Here is an 18108-nt window from a genome sequence, read left to right as displayed (position 1 = left end):
GTCTATTCACACCAGCAGCTGTGTTAGAATACAGTCACTGGTTTGCCATGAGAAGGCTACTGTGCCATTGCACAGCTAACTACAACTTTTTTCAAAACTTCAATGAAATGTTGCAAATTGACTTTTCATTCTGTTTTATAAGCCACAGTGCGGTGTGGTGGATTTCACTACATAATGCTGCACTAGAAAAAAAAAAAGGTGCGGCAAGCCGTACTTTTTTTCAGCGCACTCTACTGCATTGCGGTGGTATGAACGGAGATTATTGTGATCAGGGCAAATTGCATTTGGACTGTGATGGGCAAGGCTGCCTGGCACAGTCCCAATGCTCCTGATGTAAACGGTTCCCTATACTACATAGGAGGAAAAGGAGCCGCTGTCACACACTTGTAATGGCAGCTTTTCTAAGGTTAACGACTATTGACCCCTTTTGGTTGGGGATGTCTGGCAACATTTGCTATTGCCCATATACATACCTCCCAACGTTTTGAGATGGGAACGAGGAACACTTGTTAGCAAAAGTATGTAGACATAGGACATAAAATAAATAGAATGATTATTTAAACCACAAGTGCTTTTTTTAGCACTACTATTCCATTATTTTGGATTTTGGAATTTACAAATGCAGCAATTTAGAAATTGGATGAAAGATTTAGCAAATGGAAACACTTTTTGAAAGGTAAAAAGTGGATTTTATAAACAGCTTTATAGATCAGACCAAAATGAGGGACAAATGAGGAGGAAAGAGGGACAGAGGGACTTTGTTCCAAATCAGGGACAGTCCCTTGAAATCAGGGACTGTTAGGAGGTATGCATACTTTGTCACATGATTCTGCCAAAATTGACCTAATCCGGTGACAGACATCTAGTGTCAATGCAGGCCAGGAATTATAATTTGACACAATAGGCCTGTGCCTATAGGCAGCTGACACAAAGGCATGGCTTTTCCTCTTATCACTCCAAGCACAAAAATAGTGACTGCACTCCGATGTAAATAGAAGCTTTGAAGTATTTATTCCTCACCACAAATTACATACATGACTCAACACAACACAGGACAGGTACATAGGTTGACGCGTTTCACGACACCATATGGTTATGAGAAGCGATCATAGTGTCGTGAAACACGTCAACCTATGTACCTGTCCTGTGTTGTGTTAAGTCATGTATGGAATTTATGGTGAGGAATAAATTCTTCAATGCTTCTATTTACATCGGAGTGTGGTCACTATTTTTGTACTTGGAGTGTTGCCTGGATTGCGGATCCAACTCGCACCTGATCTACACTCTCACCTGAGCAGCTTGTCTGTGTTGGACTTTTTCCTCTTATCAACCTTACGTTTTGTTTTCTATTATCCCAATACAGTAATCTCATGTAGGCTTATTTACAGAACACCATAATATTCTAAAATGCAATATTCTGTAAAAGAGGTGATCCGTGGAAGGGAGTGTTGCTTTGGGTGCCAAAGGTTGTGTGTCTACTGGCTCCAGTGAAGGAAAACCAGGACTGTGTCTAGATAACTTTACCATTTCCTTTCGCCTCCAGCCCAGAGATCTTACGTTGCAAATTTTGGGAACACATTGAGCCTTTTTGTACACACGTAATGCTCCATCTGCCATGAACACGCCACCTGTACTTACCTCCGGACTGCAACTCTCCTCTTCCCTTCAGGGTGGTCAGTCATTCAACTTGAAGTCACTTGTAGCTTCTATGTGTCACCGAATGAAATCTGCGGGGAAGATGACAGAACGGAAGCAATGAGTTGATATATAGGAATGGGGGTCAGCTGCTCAAGTCTTTCTTTGTTGCAGCAGCTGCAGCCATAATTCAGGACTCCTACTCTATAGCATGGTTAGAGTGTATCTAAAGCCAAGAGCAAAAATCACCAGTCCAAACCTCATTTATATGACCAAGGAAGGATGTACAATGCCAAGAATGAATCGGCATGAATCTTCAGCAGTGATCAATGGTATTTGCAATCAGCTGCATCCAGTTATCCTGTCCAGCTCAATGACAGGCTCATACAGCCTACCTGACAGGACCCCCACCCCCCAAAATACTAAATTATATTTTCTCTAAAATGCCACGGGCGTGGCGCTATGTTTTGCAGCCATGGCAGAAATGATACCCTCGTCGGACAAGACTTATTCAAGCAAATAGCGCTGCTCTGCAAATGCCCCGCAAATGCTCTGAAAGCATGTGCATAGTATTATGCCTTCTCACCGCCTGCCATATGCTCTCTGAAGAGCGATCCAAATGCTGACTGCTCTTCAAATAGTAATGTGAACAAGCACTTCATTTTTTCTTAGAATTTTAAATTGTTTTACTTTTTTTAGAATTTTTTTAAATGCATTTTTACATTTTTTAACTGTTAGGGATACATACATCAAATGATGAAGACCCGTGTCTCCCAACTAGCCACCATAACATATGAATCAAGGTTGGTTTCAGCCTGCATGTCTCCACCAAACGGCTATGGCCTCTAACACATTTCACCCAAGGGCAAAACTCATCAGAGGGCATGGCCTTTTGGCAGAGACATGCAGGCTAAAGTCGATCTGGATTCTCATGTTCTAGTGGCTAGTTGGGAGAGCGGCGTCTTCTTCATTTGATGTATTTATCGTTCTGGATGAACGTTTTGACCTGCATCCCTCTTCCTGTGGATCTTGGGAAAGTAATTCCATGCCTGGAATGGCATTCAAAGTCTAGTGCCCTATTGGGGAGCATGCGTAAAATATCAGAGGTCTTAACAGACCCCTGATGTCTCCGATTTATGACAGAGAAAGGGACTGAGGACACAGATTCATCAGCCCCTTTCCCTGCAGCCTCAGCTGCACAGATGAATAAATAGGAAGCACTCTAAGTCTCCCTGTTAATTTACAAAATGAAGCATAATAAACAGTTCACTATGCTTCAGTGATGAATTGACACAGAAGCGATCGCTACCAGTAGCTCACTGTGTTTATTCAGGAAAGGAAGAGCTGGTAAATATGACATATTTAACAGCCCCTTCCCCCACTCTCCATCCTGAAACAACCCCAGGTGTACCCGCAGCAGCTGCTGGCAGGAGAGGAGGGAAACCCGCATGGGAGGAAACAGGGGGGAAGTGAACAGCAGGTGAAAGGGGGTGCAGATACTAGAACTGATCCCCCTGCAGTGCAGCCGGAGGGAGAAAGTTGGCAGTGCTGCAGGGGGAGACACAAGAGTCACAAAGCAGTACAGATGGCACTCCTGCTTGACAGGTGCCTGGGCCCCCTTTTTGAACTGATGGGGCCTGGGCCCGGTACAGGAGGGCTGGCTGTACAGCCTTATCAGTGGCCCTAGACAGGCTGACAGACATTGTGACTATTCACATGTAAGCAGACATCCGTAGTGTTACATTTTAGAAAGAGGTAATTAGGGACAGATGAGTGGCCTAGACATAAACTTTATAAGCCTCCGGTTCACACTGCCGCAACTTGTCATGCGATTTGAGAGTTCAAAGTCGCATGACAAGTCACGCCCCAATAATCACTCTGACTTAGAATAAGATTCCTGCAGTGCTTTTGGTGCAACTTCAACATGACTTTGCATTGACTTGCATATTAAAGTGTAGTTCCACCCATTTTTGTGTTTATTAAAAGTCAGCAGCTACAAAAAGTGTAGCTGCTGACTTTTAATAAACACACACTCACCTGTCCTACTATCCAGCGATACGGCCGGTGGAAGCCTTGGTTCTCTCCCTCTTCTCAGCTTGTGGCTTCACAGCCAGGTGTGCACTGCGCATGCGTGAGTCGCGCTGTGTCTTGAGTGGACGGGCAATTTTTTGGGACCTGTGACATGTCCCAGAAGATTGCAGAGAGGGAGGGGGAGAGGAGAACTTCCGCTCAAGCCGCCTAGGAGGCCCGAGTGGAAGTGGGAGCGGATACCTGTCAAACCTAGGTACCTGCTCCCCCCCCCCCCCCCAAAAGAAAATGACATGGTAAATGTGGCATGTCAGGGGGTCAGGAAGCCTTAAAGCAGAAGTTCCACGTTTGGGTGGAACTCCACTTTAAAGAAGTCGTATGCCAGCCACGATGAAGTCACACAGGGATGTCCGAATTCAAAGTGTGAACAAGGGTTGAAAGTCCATTTAAACATCAACAGACACAGTGCCTGTCATTGATTTGTACAGGCTTCCTGGTGGCCTCTGACTGCAAACACCTATGATCTCTGCAAGAACATTATACTGATTCTTGGTGGTGTATGGCCTTAGCTGGGCCTTAGACGTGGCGGCTGCATTCTTTTTAGGCTTTCTTTTTCCTTAAAGCTGGCCATACATTATACCTTTTTCTTGTTCAATTTTCCTTAGATTTAACCTCAACTATGTAGTGCAAAATCTTAAGGAAAATTATATGATGTATGGCTAGCCTTATTTTGACCCGGTAATCCTGCGAGTAACATACTTCCGGCATTAGGGTGAAAACATTCACTCACTGTACTGTGTCTATAGAGAAGCAGCATTGTCATTCTAGCAGAGGAAGTGTTAGGATTACAGCTCACCTCCCTCTCTTTTCATCTCTGTAACGTGGGAAGGTTCTGTAATCCACAAAGATGAATTTAGAGCTCAGCATTGCGGATAACACTGTGTGGGATTTCAGTGTAGTAGCACAGAAGTTAGCAGCACACAGAATTTCTCGCAGGATCAACCAGTACTTTTTTTTCCAATTATTAAATAGGTAGAAGAAAAACATTTAAATTGTATATTTAACAGACCAAAATGGGAGTAAAATAAGTTTATTAGGGTTTAAACACACTTTAAAAACATATGTAAACCTAACAAACAAACAAACAAACAGGTGCAGGTTTAAGCCATAGTGTCAATTTCCCCTGCGGGATCGGGCAGGTGAGATCCCGAATACGCCTGAGCCCATTCCTTTACACCCATTCTTCTGTTCCAGTCTTCTGGCTCACGGGCCCTGGCCGTTTGAATGGCCAAGCCGCAATGATGTCACTCCCGTGCATGTACACAGGAGTCATGACTGCAGCACAGAGCTCTGAAGGGACAGCATGAGTATGCCGTCGCTTCAGAGCGCATGCGCTGGTTACGTCACCATCTGCTGCTCACTGAAACAGTGCACATTTAGGAGATCTTCATTTAACCTACAGGTAAGCTTTATTATAAGCTCACCTGTAGCTAAATTTGCAAAGGATACATTGCTACCACTTTAAGCTTTGAGCAAACATGACTAATGCATTTTCAAAACTTAATTTTGTGGACCAATCTGGGAAATGCCTATCTTGCTCCCCTGATTAAGACACACACACATACTCGAAGTCCGAGGCACTGAATGTTTCCCTACCAGCAAGCCTTTAATTCTTTTGCCAACACAACTTCCCTTTTCGGTGGGAACTTCAGGCCATCACTTACCTGGGTATTCAGATCCCGGCCAAGCTGTCCGACCTTTACACAAAAAACTTTACCCCCATTCTTACGGCAGTTAAGTCGGACTTGCGCAAATGGGAGCATGGGTTTTTCTCGTGGTTTGGCGGATTGGTCATCATAAAAATGAACATCTTCCCTAGACTGCTATATGTCCTTCAAACAGTTCCCATCAAAATTCCCCCTGCATTCTTCCAATCTTATCAGCGAATATGCTCCGATTTTATCTTGCGCTCTTGGGATCTCCTAACCGCGTCAAAATCGTTCGGGGGCCTGGGCTTACCCCACCTTCTGAGGTATTACTGGGCCTGTCACCTGTCCAGGATTGTTGATTGGCACAGTGGTCGCCTCACGAAGGATTGGGTGACTCTTGAGGACGCCATGTCCCCCTTCCCTATATGCTTTCTACCATGGTCTAGCCCCAATTCTACTCCGGCGCCTTGTGCGAAACACCCCCTCACGTACCCCACCCTACTTGACTTTCGCCAGCTCTGTAAGACCTTAGACGTAGCCTCCAAACTGGGCCCCATGGTCCCCCTATATCATAATCCGGACTTCCTCCCCGGTTTGGTGCGCCTCAATCCACTTGTACCCTTGACTGACTTCCCACACAGGGCAGCTCATTTCTTCAGGGAGGGTTCCCTTCTCACTTACTCAGACCTTTCACAGAGTTTTCCCAAAGGCAAGATCCCATTCTTTAACTATCTGCAAATCAGGAACTTCCTATTACATACCAATGACCTCACTGCATGGCATAGAGATGCCACCCCCTTTGAGGACCAATGCGCTCGTAAGACCCCCCAACGTCACTTAATCTCCACCTTGTACTCCATCCTCTCGCCGAGACTCCCCCCCTAGGGTCGCTCAACTCGGTGCTCGCTGGGAAGCAGACCTCGCCATCTCACTTAGTGGAGATGACTGAGATAGGATCTTCACCCACATGCACAAGGGCTCCAGGAATGTATATGTGCAAGAAAGTGGTTTTAAAATCTTCTCTAAATGGTACAGGACCCCTGATATTCTGCACAAATTTGCATAGGACACTTCTCCTATGTGCTGGAGGCAACACTCACACCGGTACTCTGCTTCACATCTGGTGGGACTGCTCTCTTATGACACCGTTCTGGAAGGAGGTCCATTCTCTTATTAAACACATTACCACCTACTCCCCTGCCTTTTTCCCGGCTCAGTACCTCCTCCACCATGCGCCGATCCCACAAAAAGCATACAAGAAATCATTGACTCTCCATCTCATTAACGCAGCGAGAATGTGCGTCCCCTGACGCTGGTTGTCGTCCCACCCTCCCACGATTGCCTCCCACGATTGCGGACTGGCAGAGTGGGTAGGATAGCGGAAATGGAAGACCTGACCCATCAAGCCCACGTTTCCCCCGACAATTTTTACACCACGTGGGCCACTTGGCTGCATTTCTCCTTCTCTTCCGAATATAGCAAACTACTAGGCGCGGCAGGCTAACCGGTAGCGTTCTCCTTCTTTCAGTCACAGATGTGATGGGTTCTTCCATTTTTATACCTTCCTCCCCCCCTCCCCCCTCTCTCTCCCTTTTTTTTTTTTTTCTCTTTCTCTTCTTCTCCTCGCTTTTTCCTCTCCTCCTTGTCTGTCCCTCATGTTCCTGTCTTGAAGTCACTTTCCCATCCCTTTTGTTCTACCCCCTGATTTCTCCCCCCATCCCTTGAAATATTGTGGACGACCTGGTAGTCCACATGCACCTACCATTTTTCCGCCCCCTCCCTCATTTCCCTCTGCTTGCTCCCCTTGCTCCCTCTATCTACGAATATGGTCCTCTCGCAGCCACCTCGGGAGCACGTTCAGGGGTCACGGACACAGTGTGTTCCCCTTGGGGGTGTCTGCCCCCCCGTTCGTATACGGGGGCCTTCTAAGTTTCCATTGCATGGACCGCATCTCTCTCTAATGCGGCCAAGGGATCCCACAGTGCCTTCTGCCTTTAGGGCAAGCATTCCCCCCTCAGTCCGAGTCCCTCTTGTTACTCAAAAGCCCTCTCTATGGCTCATACTGCCTTAACTTCCTGGACTAGCTCACGTGCCTTTTCTCTCTTGTACGCTTCATTAGGTTCTTTGTTATTGACTGTGTGCCGCTAGTCACGTGTTATTGTTACAACTACTGAGGTTTGTTTAAACTGTATTTCGGTTTTCTCTACTTTTTGTATATGCATTCAACGTAACCCTACCTGTATGCCTATAAAATTTTTCAATAAAATGTTTTAAAAAAAAAAAAAGACACACACACATACAGTGAAAAAAAAAAAAAAGCAAGGCTCTCAAAACTAAATTTATTGTATGCCTTTATGTCTCTATTCATGAATTAAAGTGCTTCTAAAGCCAAAAGGTTTTTTTTCCCTAAAGAGCTCCAGTCATATTTGCGCTCATTAAAAGCACCAGTCTTCTGTTCTGGGCATCTCAACTGTGGGCACCCAGGTGTTAGAGCTTGCGGCTTCACAGCCAAGTGCCCACTGCACATGCACGAGCCACTCGTTGTGAATGATCCCACAGTCTTCTGGGACATGTGACATGTCCCAAAAGACTGCGAGGAGGGAGGAGAACTTCCACTTGGATTGCCTAGGCAATCTAAGTGGAAGTTGGTACCTATCCATGTTGTTTCCGGAGCCGTCTGGGGATTGCGAAAGGCTGGAAGTGCCGTTTGCGGTTCACTGCAGTTAACTTTTTTCCCGTTTTCTGCCTCTTCGCTGAGTGGTGATGAAGTGATCGGGCGTCCAGGCCAACATCTGAACGCACAGCATGGCCTTTTTTGTAGTTTTTGGCCGGCGTGCGTTCCATGGACTAATGTGTCAGATGTCCACTGACATGTTTAGCATGTGTGGACTCCCTTGCATTAGGTCACTGTAACTGGGCTCCACAAACATCTTAACCATGGGATATGCTTAGATCAGGGCTGTCAAACTCAATTTCATCGTGGGCCGCATCAGCATTATGGTTGCCCTCAAAGGGCCGGTTATATCTGTAAGATTGGATGTCCAGAGAACCCAACTCCCCCTTACACCCTTACATGAGCTGCCAAGAGCCCCCCATCATCAGAGGTCAAGAGTCACCCACCCTTCCTTACATCACAATGCACACTCTTTCCTTGTGCTGCTGCAAGGAAGAAGATGTGGGTGGATCTGGGAAGAAGTGCAGGGTCTGGAGGAGAACCAGAGGAGGGCTGGAGTCTGCTAAATGCTAAGACCAGGGGGGGCAGAGGCAAGGTGGTGTTGCGGCTGCACAGAGAGGTGCAGGATCTGTAGGAGGAGTTCTGCCCTCCTCTCTGCTGCAGACTGCTGAGCAGGGAGGGGTGGAGGGCAAAGACAAGCCTTTCTGCAGCTACAAAGGATCTGGCAAAGGAGTTCTGGCCTCTCTTCTGCCGACTACAGAGACAAGGTGGGGGCAGAGACAAGCGGGGTGCCACAGCTGCAGGAGAGATGCGAGGGCCACATGAAATGACCTGGGGGGCCGCATTCGGCCCGTGGGCCTTGTGTTTTACACCTGTGGCTTAGATGATAAACTATGGTAACCAATTTTCCAATGATGGTCAGTAATTCACTTTGCTCATTTTGAGATTCATAAACATTTATCTGTTGGTATTGTGCTCCCCATTACGAGGAGTTTTTTTTTTTATATAATTCATTTTTTATTTATATGTATACATATCCTCTTGATAGAATATCTCTCTTGTATAATGGTGTGCTTATATGTTGGAAGGTCAATTGTCAGAGATCCATTTGTTTATAATTATCTACATGTATTTATTATTTTCTATTTTTGCATCTATCCAATCGGGGGACTCAACACTATAGGCCCGCCCATTGTAGGGGGGGCTTATGTTTAGGGTCAACATGAATGTTTGAGTATTTAAAGACCAGCTGCCCATATTCCAAATCCAACTCTAAGGAAGAGGGGACACCCCTCGAAATGCGTCAGTTTATTTGGAGAAATCCATTAATCCATTCCATGACTGTCACTGACCAGCAGGCTATGCGGAGTGAAAATCTGGGTGGACTTACACTTATATTTGCTTGATTTGTCGTCCTATTTTTGAGTATGATGTGCATATACTTTTAATAAACCAATTTTTGCAAAGGTAATGTGCTCGGCTGGTGCGCCCTCTGTATTTGTTTTTTTTTAGAGCTCTATTTGGGTTTCCCTTGACCTGTCGAGAGTGGCAGTACAGCCGTCGTGGCAGTTGCATTAGTGGATACACATTTTCCATCAGCCACATTACAATCTCTGAAGCGCAGGAGCAATAACTTCTCTTTTTTTCTGAAGTGGGTACCTGTCAAAACCTGGTTCTCATAACCCCCCCCCCCCCCCCCACCAAAAAAAGGCCATTTTATGAAGGGGGAGGGGCTTAAAGCAGAACTTTCGCTTTTGGGTGGAACACCACTTTAATGCATTACCTGCATTAAAGGGATTGTAAAGGTTTTTGTTTTTTGTCTTTTTTAAATAACAAACATGTTATACTTACCTGCTCTGTGCAATGGTTTTGAACAGGTCAGCCCCAATCCTCCTACTCTGGGGTTGGGTCCCCCACTGATGCTCTTGGCTCCTTCTGCCTTCTAAGTGCCCCCCATAACAAGCCGCTTGACTCAATCCTAAACTGCACTGTGTGCATCTATTGACACACAAGAGCATGGCTCGGCCCGATCCCCTTTACTCTATTACATTGTGCTTTGCTAAAATAGAATTGCATACATATGATGCTTTAGCCCCAATCACTTGTGGTGTTACACAACCACACAAAGTCCAATGTGGATATTTTTTTTAGGAAGAAACTATTGTCCCTGTGAATTAGGACTAAAATACATCCTCATATCCTGGCTCTTTATACCTAGCATTGTGAATCAAGGGGTATTAAAAAATTTAAAGGATATTTTCGGAAAAAAATGTTTTGTGCCCAATTTTCTATATCTCATCAGTGAAATAAAGTTTCTGCTGCATAGACATTTTATGGCCTAGCCAATTAAACCAGAAACATTTCGTAGACTCTGTTTAGCACCTGTCTTGTCCCCTCAATAGTAAGCCAGATGTCTTGAGGAATGCTGTTGTACGGAGAGAAGACATATGATGCTGTGTGTGTCTTCAGATGCTTGTAAGGGGTCAGAAGGTGATCTATTTCTGGCACCGACAGCTCTATTCATGGTCTGTTTCCGGACAGCTTAATTTATTAAGACCAACAAACACAGGATGGCAGATCCTGTGTTCATTTAAGGTAACCATTCTTTATATGTCACTGAGCCACACATCTTACAGCTGGTAAAGTATGGCTCAATGACATGTACAATATGGTTACTTTAATTAAACAAAAGGATTGAGTAACGCTCAGGTGATGCTCAGCACTTTCCTAAGTCCCCACATGGCTTCCTGAGTTCCTCGAAGATTGTAAAGTTCAGCTTCAAAGCAGCAGGCCCATGGGTCAGTATGCATATTTGGGACAAAGTCCCTCTGTCCTTCTTTCCCCCTCATTTTGGTCTGATTATCAGTTGTATATAAAATCCACTTTTTATCTTTCAAAAAGTGTTTTCCAGTGCTAAACCTTTTATCCAATTTCTAAATTGTTGTATTTGTAAAATTCAAAAGCCTGTATAAAGGAATAGTAGTGGTTGAAAAAAGCACTTGTGTGTCTACCTCACTCCCTCTGCTTGTGGGATTCAGTTAAATTTTCCGTGGGCTTAATTTCTCTCCATCTGCTCTGCTTCGCCTCATTCACTGCCCAATGTTCCCTCCGGGACGTGCAAATCTAAAACAATTTTCCTGGTGGATTGACAATGGATTTGTCGACATCCACTCCCTTTTCAACCCTACTTGGATGATAACATTTGAAGCCCTTTGATCTTCCTACGACATTCCTCTCCGAGAGCACTATAGCTACTTACAACTTTGACACTTCGAAGTTCCTAAAGGTCCTGGTCTACCCCTTACAGGTTAACCCCTTTTGAGAACCTTTGCAGAGCCTGATCCCATTCCCTGGGCTTAATTTAATTGATTTACTCATCAATAATTTACTTTAGAAGACCAACGTTAAAGCCTTTGTGCCCTCACATGATGTTACAGGAAGTCAGGTCTCAGATGCATTTTTTGAAATTGGGAAAAGAGAGTAACAGATTAATAGCAGACAAACAAGATTACACCCTGGATAAGTTTCCACACAGAGATGAAATTGAGAGTGCTACCTTTGCTGTAGAGTTGACACAAGGAGAATCAGATATCCATTTTAGCATGAAAGCCAGCCCTCCAGTACCTGGACCTACACTGACCAGTATACTGCTGGGTTACCCCAGAGCCAGATTCAATGACAGTTAATACGCATCTTGCATCTGCTCCTGAGAAAGTGGAGAGAATTCCATGAAACGTGTCAAGCCTTTTAGGATCCAATTCTCATGGGTTTATAGGTCTAATTCTTATATGAATTTTTGCCAATCATGAACCAGCATTGCATTGTTTATTGAGATCTCCTATGCAATCAGCTCTTAACCCTATATCCATACATTATCCTGTGCTATGATTCAATCGTATTATGGATGAAAGTTTTACCACATGTATACATTTTTTGCAATCATTAATTTTTTATACTCTGTTGACGAGGCTCTTTAAGAAAAATTTGCCCTCAACATTACTATCTATTTTCTGTATTATAAATGATCAAATATGTTTTTAGGTATTTCATATTTACCAATTGTCTGTCACACACCTCATTAAAGTCCCAATCCCCTCTTCTTCTTTAACCATAATTAGGGATGGAGGCACAGAGTCATAGGGCATCATGTGCATTATTTAAAGTCCCAAAAAAACCCCTTTTTTTATCATCTATGAAGGGCGAGTGAATTGGGGAGACAGCTGGACTCTGAGGACTGGCAGATCATGACTAGAACACTCTCCAAAAGCTCAAAAAATGTTTTTATATTAGAGGATGCTTACAAAATATTATATAGATGGTATTATACACTGGGCTCAATTTCTTCCAACCTATTCCCCGCTCAGCTTCCGTGGATGTTCACAGGTGGGCACCATGGCACACATTTGGTGGTCTTGTCCGAAGATGTGCAGATTATGGGTCAGGGTCTACATCCTTCTTCGTAACCTATTTCATACTGATTTCAAAAGAGACCCCTACGAGGCTCTTCTTCGCAAACCGATTGCAGACCTGTTTACTGCAGCTAAATTACCTATTGCAAAGGCTTGGAAAACCCCTACACATAGCATTGAAGCAGGCAAGAAACATAAGAATGATATTATGGTAAATGAGAAACTAACAGCTAAACTTTCAGACAGTCATGAAAAATTTCTTCGGGTCTGGCAACTGTGGATTGCACATACCCAACCTTCCAGATTTGACCACATACTTCTTTCAATTAAGTGTTTTTCTGATGCAAACCCCGCGGGACTCTTTTTTTTCTTTTCTCTTCCTCTCTTATTTCTAGCTTTCTCACTCCTCTGCTACTACTGTTTTATTTTATATGCATATCGGGCCACCAAGCGTTCATTTAGGGTAACCATTCTTTATATGTCACGGAGCCACACATCTCAGCTGGTAAAGTGTGGCTCAATGACATGTACAATATAGTTACCTTAAATAAACAAAAGGATTGAGTAACGCTCAACATGTTAAAGAGGTGATGCCCAGCACTTTTCTAAGTCCTCACATGGCCTCCTGAGTTTCTCAAAGATTGGAAAGTTCAGCTTCAAAGCAGCAGACCAAACCGGTTTTATCCCAGAGAGAGAGAGAGAAGGTAAAGATAATGGGATAAGGACTCTGCTTCTAATGCAAAACTCAAGAAGGGAACAGTCCCCAGTGCTACTCCTGTCGATAGATGGCAAAAAGGCATTCGACGGGGTAGACTGGTGATTTATGATAAGTACGATAGAAGTAATTGTAATGGGAAATAAGATGATTAAGTGAATCAAAACCTTATATAAACAACCGATGGCTGCAGTAAAAGTAAATGGGACCTTGTCTCCAGTATTCAAAATATATAATGGAACAAGGCAGGGACATCTGCTTTCCCCCCTCTTGTTTGTGCTGTCGTTGGAGCTATTGTTAGCAACTATACAAAATAGTACAGATATAGAGGGGGTGAAGATCGGAAGAGAGGAACATAAAGTGGCGGTAGAATTTCATTTTTTTTTTTTATTTCTTTTTATTAAAGAATTCAAGTGTATAGGTACAAAACATAGCCTTTGGCCATTCCCCGTCTAACAATCACATTAAACATAACATTACTAACTGTCATATCCTATCTGGAAATAACCACAACATTCCATACATTTCACTCAGATGATCTTTGATTGATTCAATGCAAGAATTAATGGGTTATAAGGAGATTCCTGTTTCCTCTTAACCATCAGGATAATGTGTCAGAAGAACATGAACTCATATTTGGATTCATACCTGAACAAATGTAACGTGAGTCACTGCAAATTAATAAATCCATATATATCTTCGGGCTAAAACCATTTTAGGAACGAATGGATTCAGTCTAGGACCGAAACAACTAATTGATTAAGTGACAACTAATCGATTATGAAAATAGTTGTAAACTATGTAAACTAGTTGGTCAGCCGATTAGTTGGCCTGCATACAGAATGCATTATTTGTTTTCATATCAGGAAATACAGTGCAACACACATACAGCTCAGTACACCGTCCATACATGTCGGTAGGTGCCTGAGAACCTATGAATGTGAATGTGTATGTGTGAGGAGCAATGCCTCATGGGACATGTAGTCCTGGGCAGGAAGTGAGTGGTTCTAAAGACAGATGTTTTTTTTTTCCTTGCTATAGGGGCAATCTATACTATACTTTGCAGCTTGCAATTGCGGCACTCTGAAGGCAGGAGGAGCCAGAAGAGTCCTTGGGGGATCCCAGAAGAGGAGAATCAGGGCTGCTCTGTGCTAAACCATTACACATATACTGCCTGGCAAAAAAAAGGTCGCTATCTGGAATTAACTAAGCAACTAACTAAACTAAGCATGCAGTACCTATCCTATTGGATAGGTACTACATGTGTCCAAAGAATAAGGTCAACTGACTACCTGAATATACTGAATGACCAGGTTATTCTTCCCTGGTGGCATGGGCATATTCCAAGATGACAATGCCAGGATTCATCGGGCTCAAATTGTGAAAGAGTGGTTCAGGGAGCATGAGACATCATTTTCACACATGGATTGGCCACAAAAGAGTCCAGAACTTAACCCCATTGAGAATCTTTGGGATGTGCTGGAGAAGGCTTTACACAGTGGTCCGACTCTCCCATCATCAATACAAGATCTTGGTGAAAATGAATGCAACACTGGAGGGAAATAAATCTTGTGACATTGAAGAAGCTTATCGAAAACAATGCCACGGAAAATGCGTGCCGTAATCAAAGCTAAAGCTAAAGCCGGTCCAACGTGCGTGACCTTTTTTTTTGGTGGCGACTTTTTTTTTTTGGCCAGGCAGTGTAGAATATAAGTATAACATGTTTGTTTTTAAAAGAACAAAAAAAAACACTTTAACCACTTAAGCCCCGGAAGATTTTACCCCCATTCCGACCAGGGGGTTTTTTGGGATTCGGCACTGCGTGACTTTAACGGACAATTGCGCGGTCGTGCGACGCTGTACCTAAACGAATTTGACGTCCTTTTTTTCCCACAACAGAGCTTTCTTTTGGTGGTATTTGATCACCTGTGCGATTTTTACTTTTTGCGCTATAAACAAAAAAAGAGCGTCAATTTTGCAAAAATAACAATATTTTTCAAATTTTTTTATATGAAATTCCCCCCCAAAAAAATGAAAAAATCTAAATTTTTTAACATTTTTGGCCAATTTGTTTTCTGCTACATATGTTTGGTAAAAAAAAAAAAAAAAAAAAAATCGCAAAAAGCATATTTTGACTGGTTTGCGCAAAAGTTATCGCGTTTACTAACAAAGGGAAAGATTTTTGTTGTTTTTTTTTTTTTTTTAACGCGTAATGGCTGCGATCTGCGTTTTTTTTTTGCGGTACTGCGACATTGCGGCGGACAGATCGGACCCTTGACTGACATTTTTGACACTTTTGGGGTTACCAGTGACATTTCTACAGTAATCAGTGCTATACATATGCACTGTTACTGTAAAATTACACTGGCAGTGAAGGGGTTAACTTTTTTGAGAGGGAGGGGTGGTGTGTGTCCCTAGGGGCGTGATTCTAACTGTGATTGGCTGTGGCTTGAGGTGTAGGAACAGTGATCAACGGTCCTACATAGTAGAACCGTATGATCACTGTATCTACACAGGGGAGAATGACAGGCGGCTTGTTTACATCAGCCGCCTGCCTTTCTCCCTCTGCAACGACGATCGCCGAGTGACCGGCGGACATCGGGTCCGCCGGTCACACGCGCGGGGGGGGTCGCTCCCTTGACCCTCACAGGCTAGCGATGTAGTACTACGTCGCTCTGCCTGTGAGGGGCTGACCGCCGCAGTAAATAGTCGTGCGGCGGTCGGCAAACAGTTAAAGACTCTGTGGAGGGAAGAACAGCATCTCAACCCAGAAAAGGTGGAGGCTGATAGACTGGAGATAATATAAGACATTGCAATTACATTTAAAGTAACTTTTACCAGTATTGTGCATTATATTTAAAATAATCAAATCCATGATTTTAGTACTACTTTAATATAAAAGATTTATATCTCCCTTCCACCCTTCATATACTGTAGCTTCATGTCTGATTCCTAGTTAAAATGCCCATATATCCTACTTCTGGGTGTATTAATTATATATATGATAGAAGTAATATATATTATTAGTTTCACTGTTTCACAGTATAAATGACCCCCCTATTGTAGCGATTATCTGCTCTTTTTGTACTAGAAACGGCCAATTTTATTTTTTTTAACCCCATTATGACAGGGGATACAAAAAAAGTATGCTGCTGCTACTAAACGTCTTAGGCCTGGTTCACACCTATGTGTATTTTGGTGCTTTTTTCAGAAACGCATTACAGTTCTTTTTTTTTTTTTTGCCAAGGGCCCACTTTTTATCTTGAACACGGGCCCACTGATTTCATGATCAGCCCCTGCACTGCATATAGGAATTTAAGAATAAATAGCCTTTTTTGTAAACTTTACCTATTAACTAAATTATATACCACACTTTTTTTAAAGTTATTATCTGATTAATCAAAGCAATAAATAAAAATAATTGTTAGTTGCAGCCCTAATTCAGCCTATGGACTTCTGATTTTCAGCTGTGTATTCTGAGTCTGTCCACAAGTGCCAGTCCTTCTCAAACTTTTTAGGTCAACCAGAGACAAATGCGTAACTTTGTATAGGGGTACAACCCTATTGATTGGACGCTTCCAGAAGAGTAAATTGGGGGCTACAGCTGAGTTCAACTTGAGCACTAACACCTTCCTGGAAGAGAATAATAAAAGGCCCAGTAGAGTGCGCATTGCCCTACTAACTGCCAAAGAGTCAACTAATCCCAGGAGGCAAACGCCAACCTTTACAGGGACATGCATAGTAGTCAGAGTAGCAATAAACTGGGTCACATCCTGCCAATAGCTACGAATCTGGGGGCATTCCCAAAAGATATGGGCAAATTACGCTAGGTCACTAGGGCACCTCCAACAGCAAGAAGAGGAATTAGGATAGATACAATGCAGTCTCTGTACTGTAAAATAAATTCTGTGCACTATTTTAAATTGGATCAACCGGTCCTTAGTCATTATTAACGCTTGAAATGGTCCACTCCAGAGTTCTTCCCAGTCTTCATTGTCCGAGTCCTGCTCCTCCGACTGCCACGCAGTAAACAGGGTATCCAGACCCTCGTGAACGGAGGGCAGGAGTGACTTATAGATCACAGAGTTTTTTTGAGAGCTTCATCCCAAAGGAGAACTTCCAAATCATCCTGCTCCAATCTAAATGGAGAGGATTGAAAGTGGGATGAATAGGCGTATCAGGGTTGCAGGAATCGGAAAAAGAACACGTTAGCAGTGTAAATTTATTTCTCAACCTGTCAAATGTATAGAGTGCACTCCCATCACAAATATCTCAAAAGGTAATAGGTTAAATGTTGCGCTACCGAACCGCAGTAAGTTTGGGCGCAGTGGTGATAAACAAAGTGCCACATCCTAGTGATTAAGGGAAATTGAAAAAAATATCTCAAAGGTATCTAATCCTTCAGCAGCCCATAACCTAGGGTCCGGTAGGGAATAGAATTCAGGTAACATGGGATTAAGCCAAATCAGCTGTGATGGGGACCTTTTATGTGATTTTAAAACCCGCGCTAAGTGGATACAAAACCAAATATCAATATAAAAGTATGATGCAGCTGCTGTTCACAAAGTAAAAACGTAGACAAAAATTAATTGATAAAAAAACAGCGCTTGCAAATAAATTATATAGTGCACAAATACTTCTGATTCATAATAAAAGTCCAAAATTAGAAAAGTCCAAAAATCATGTGCAAAATAGAACCATAAGTGCAACTTTTAGTGAAGTGCTATTAGTGCTAAATTGTAGTGCAATATATTAAAAAATATTAGTGCTTCTGTGAAAAGTGCTGAAGTGCTCCAAAGTAATCACTGGTGCCAGGTGACTTGATCCCCTTCTGAGACCCTACTCACCAGAACTGATGGACCCCTGTTTGGGGTCAGAGGAAGCTTATCACCAAAAAAGGAACTCCTCCAAGCTGTCTCACTAGTAAGACCCTTGATA

General features: G+C 43.2%; 1 protein-coding gene across 1 annotated transcript in view; it reads right to left on the bottom strand.

Moving 5' to 3' along the window:
- The window catches only part of TLK1 (tousled like kinase 1), a 494176-nt gene that overhangs the window by 318619 nt on the left and 157449 nt on the right, over window positions 1-18108 (bottom strand). Inside the window, exon 2 of the mRNA XM_082260299.1 lies at window positions 1639-1727. The gene's annotated coding sequence lies outside the window, so the exon portion shown is untranslated. The remainder of the gene's footprint in view (window positions 1-1638; window positions 1728-18108) is intronic.

Source organism: Pelophylax lessonae, assembly GCF_965119305.1.
Source record: "Pelophylax lessonae genome assembly, chromosome: 6".
Lineage (NCBI taxonomy): Eukaryota > Metazoa > Chordata > Amphibia > Anura > Ranidae > Pelophylax > Pelophylax lessonae.
Note: the sequence above shows the minus strand (reverse complement) of the source record. Positions and strands in the feature narration are given on the sequence as shown.